At 35.9% G+C, this 4,923-nt stretch overlaps 1 long non-coding RNA gene across 1 annotated transcript in view; it reads left to right on the top strand.

The window, feature by feature from the left end:
- The window catches only part of LOC118598187, a 7,307-nt gene extending 2,403 nt beyond the window's left edge, over positions 1-4,904 (top strand). Inside the window, exon 2 of the long non-coding RNA XR_004947308.1 lies at positions 3,798-4,904. This is a non-coding gene — a long non-coding RNA (uncharacterized LOC118598187). The remainder of the gene's footprint in view (positions 1-3,797) is intronic.
- Positions 4,905-4,923: the final 19 nt, after the last annotated feature.

Raw genomic sequence — 4,923 nt, 5'->3', positions numbered from 1 at the left:
AAATTCGGACACAGAACAGTCAGATAATGTTCGTTTAAGCTCTTTCTTATTTATTGGAGCAGTAGGATTTTCTAATTTAAACTGAAAGATAATTAGAAAATGATCTGAGAGTATGGGGTTATGCGGAAGGACATTCAGCTGGCTAATCTCAACTCCATGAGTTAAAACAAGGTCCAGGGTGTGCCTATGACAGTGAGTGGGTTGATTTACATTTTGTGTGAAACCAACATTTTCTAATAAAGCCGCAAATGCGTTTCCAAGACAGTCACTGGAATCATCAATATGAATATTAAAATCTCCCGTTATTATAATTTTGTCGAAATCTAAAATAATTTTTGATTAAAATTCTGAATACGGGCCGGGAGGGCGATAATTATAAATAAACCTACTTTTTGAGTCTTTCTGTGTAGATGATTTATAGACACTACAATGCTTTCAAAGGAATTATGAATGTGTTTAACTTTAATGTTACGGAGTAAGCATGACTCTGAAATTACTGCTAACCCACCTCCTTTCCCAGTAATCCTGGATTTCTGAGAGTTACTATAGCCGGGGGGGGGGTGCTTCATTCAGCCGAACATAATCATTCTGTTTTAGCCAGGTGTCTGTTAGAGCTAGCAGTTTAAGTTTATAATCATTACTTAAATCATTGACTAACAGGGACTTTGATCTAATTGATCTAATGTTTAGCAGCCCACATTTAATGACATCATAATTTTTGTTTCTGTGATTCATTCCTTTCATTTGCCTTCCAACACATAAGCTAACGCTAGGAACTGCTGGGCTAGTCCTGTTTGGGCTTAGCATCAATGCTAAAGGCCGCTCAGGGGAGAGTTTTAAACTACTGCTCTCTCCCTGGGTCTCCTCTCTGACTCCTTTGTGATAGCTCCCATATTGCTGCCATTTTAGCTTCCCTGCAAATGTTAGCTTGATGTTATGACGGGCTGTAAGCTAGCAGGAGATTGTGTAAACAGACGGATGATGGGAAGTCAGGACAGCCTTACTCCACACCAGTGGTCCCGCCTACAACTCAGAGGTGAATTTCCATTGAACTCCTGCTGGTCTGCAGAAGCTATGTCACTTTTTTATTATTATTTTGCCGAGAAACAGCATCATCATGATGAAAAGAGCATTGGAACACTTTAACCAAAGATCTAAAGATGATCAGAGTGGGACTTGAATTGAGACTTGACTTGGTCCTGATGCAGCTGTCATTCTCATGGAGTCTTCCCTCCAAATGTTCACGTTTCCATCAGGGGGTAAACATGGCGGTGGTCCTGCATCGCCTGCTTGAGTCTCATTAATAGCTAAAACACGCTACATTATGTCTTAACAAAATCCTGCTCTCTTTAGGAGATTTGTTCAATAACTTCTCATAGAAACTCTAAAGGTTAGTGATTTTATGCTGACTGTCATTTCCATTGAGGATCTAGAAAGACTCACCTGTTCCCAGTTGTATTTAATTAATATGTATTCAAAAGTTTACGTCCGCACTGGTATCTATGCTTTAAATTAAAATCTTTTTACTTTATTTTATTTTAATTTAATTATCACATTTTAACTATTTTTTGATTGTTTTTTTTAATGTTTTATGTAAAGCACTTTGAATTGTCTCTGTACATGAAATGTGCTATACAAATAAACTTGCCTTGCCTAGAAAATCATTGGAAAATATCATTTCATAATTATTTAGAACATCCGAGCTTCTCTCAAGATGTGAAGATGCTTTTTAATGTGATGAAGAAAGCATCCGTTCAGTGCACACAGGTCCATTTCTTCACCAGGATGGATCAGTCCCTGATTCTCTTGTGTAGAAAACATCATGGACATTCTCTGACACGTCTCTCTACAGATGTTCAATTCTGTAAAGAAATAGAAGGTCATTTTTAGAATTCCTGTGCACCAGTTATTGGGAAAGTCATGAGTGGACAATTTAAGTTATATATCTATCACTTTTGATGTTAAAAAAAAGTATAAAAAACCTTTAATACAATGTAGCTAACACATCCACCGAGGAGGGAAGGTTTTCTTTCAGGGTTCTGTTGGCAACAAAACTCAAAAATGTGTTTACGGCTTTTCGTAAAACTGTCCGAATGTTAGAAATGGGTCAAGGAAGAAGTGATTAGAGTATTTCAGCTAATATGGATGCAGGATCTATTTTAAAGGATTCTGGAATGCCAGCAGGTTCTGTGCTCTTGGAGTGCAAAACCACATTGTCGTTCGAACCACTGCTCTAGTTTCACACATCTAGATGGGTGACAGCTGATGGAACTTCACTTCAAAACATGTGCCCAACAACAACATTTAGCCTTTGACACACTTAAAATAAATGCAGTCAATATAGAAATGTGGGTCTTGGGTGCTCGTATTGTGTGTGGGAAAAGTGACTTTCCATCCGTTTTTGTACTAGTTGCACTTAAATGTGTATAAATAACATCAGCACTGAATGAAAGTTCATTTTGAAATGTATTTGGAGGAATCATAATAATAATAATAAAAATGATTAGTTTGTGATTCCCATCCAGATGTTTCTCTGCTCCAACACACATGATTTAATTCAGTGTGTGATTAACAGGGATGACTTCTGCATAACCTGAGTTACCTGAAGAGATCATGTAACTATCAGATAATTATGTTGGCGCAGGAATCAACAAAAACATGCAGGATAGTGGTCCAGGACCAGGATTGTCTACCACTGAGCTTGTGTAGCCAACAGAAACTGTACAATACTTTTTTGTATGAATGCACATGTAGAACATTTGAGCTATATAAGAAACTAGGGATGTCCCCATCAGGGTTTTCTGGGCCCAATCCAATTCTGAGTCATTGGGCTTTGTGTATTTGTCGATACCGAGTCCCGATCCAATACTAGTGTTAACACATTTAAAAAATGATCAATTTAAATAAACAGATTTGTTTTGTTCCTTATTTATATTTCATTAACCTTCATTCATCATTACAAAATTAAATAGAACACTTCTGTGAAGTAGCTTTAATAAACAATTAAAATAGACCAATTATAAACTAGGAAAAAATAACTATTTTCTTGTTTATATAGGTAATAATTAGTGACACAAGAGAGTTTAGTGACTTTAGCTTTAATATATTTAGAGCTATTGAACATTTTCAACCAAGTGTGATTCCTGTTCTCATTTAAAATTCTTAAAAACGAATGATGACTTTGTTTTAGCATGAATTTAATCATCATCATCAACATTATATATATATTTATAAAGCCAACTTATTACCCACCATGTGTACAGATATTATGTTAAAGATATTACCCATTTCTTCTAAGAGGAACTGCTCTCTTTCTCTTTTTTGTTGTTGTTGTTTTTTGGTTTTTACGCCCTAAACCCAGCAACTCTGCTCCCCGCTCCGGAGTCGGCTCACTATGTTGTTCTGTGTGTGTGCATATCTGTCTGTCTTGTTAGTGTCTGCTCATGCTCGCACGTGTGTGCGTGCGTGTTGCAATTGTATGTGTATTTCCATCTCTTCAGTCTTTTTAGATACAAACAGTTGTCAATCATGGCTCGCAGCTCGCTCACAAAATAGATTAGAACCAAAACGATCCGCTGTACAGCACAGGTCCTCCGCGGAGGACCGCACCTGGTGTAAACCACGCCATAGGTTAACATGGGCGCTGAATGGAAGCGGCTTCTATTCCATTGTGGTTCTTTGTGTATTTAAGGTCCAGGGCTTCTGAAAAAATGTAATTTTGATTTTTTTTGGTGCTTGACAATACTCAAAAACCGTTCGATGTATAAAGGTCTCCTTTTTTGTGTTTGTCCCTGCAGTCCTCCCCCAGCATTATGCGAGTGAAGAGGACAATCTTTACAACCAGCAGAGGAATTTAAAAATGGAACAAGAGGAATCGGAGTCTCTAAAGATTAAAGAGGAACAGGAAGACCAAGAATTTACACAGACTGAGGAGAGGCAGAAGGAATCAAAACTTCTGCAGATAAAAGTTGAGCAGGAGGAACAAGAAATCGCGGAGATTAAGGAAAAAAAAACAGAAGAAACGCAAAAGTTCAGAACTCACATGAGAACTCACACAGGAGAGAAGTCTTTTCTTTGTAAAGAATGTGACAAAAGTTTTAATTATGTATCTCATCTCACAGCACACATGAGAGCTCACACAGGAGAGAAGCCTTTTTCTTGTAAAGAATGTGACAAAAGTTATACTCGTATATCTCATCTCAAAGCGCACCTGAGAATTCACACAGGAGAGAAGCCTTTTTTGTGTGAAGAATGTGATAGAAGTTTTAGATGTGTATTTACTCTAAAAAGACACCTGAGAACACACACTGGAGAAAAGCCTTTTACATGTAAAGAATGTGATAAAAGTTTTAGTCAAATATCTAATCTTAAAACACACATGAGAATTCATACAGGAGAAAAGCCTTTTACGTGTAAAGAATGTGATAAAAGTTTTAGTCAACTATCTAATTTTAAAACACACATGAAAACTCATAAAGTTAGAAAATAAATCTAGAAGAAAATATGATTAAGAATTAGATTAAAAAAAATTAATCTCATGTTTATAACTCCACAGGACCCACACTAATCTGTCAATTAACTCCAAACACTTTCTCCCTTATTGAATTAACAAAAATATTAAACTTGTCCTCAAAATTGATTAGTTTATATGTACCTCTAAAGACAAATGTGTTGTTTTGAAAGTTTGATAAAATAAAAACATTTTTGATTATTTTAACTTTTTATTAGTTGATTTTTATTTGTAGGTTTTTGTCTCTGTTAGCATGACAACACTAAAAATATTTGAACATGTCTCTGATGCTAACACTTTTTATGTGATTTCTGAACATTTCAATATTGTTTTCTGTATAAAATAATTCCAGTTTATATTTTGTTGAGTCATGTTAGTAAATAACAGTTTAGTGGAGGAAAGGTTTAGTAAAA

This window comes from Oryzias melastigma, linkage group LG24, assembly GCF_002922805.2.
Source record: "Oryzias melastigma strain HK-1 linkage group LG24, ASM292280v2, whole genome shotgun sequence".
In the NCBI taxonomy this organism is placed as follows: Eukaryota; Metazoa; Chordata; class Actinopteri; order Beloniformes; family Adrianichthyidae; genus Oryzias; species Oryzias melastigma.
The sequence above is the reverse complement of the archived record's forward strand: the minus strand, read 5'-3'. Positions and strand labels throughout refer to the sequence as shown.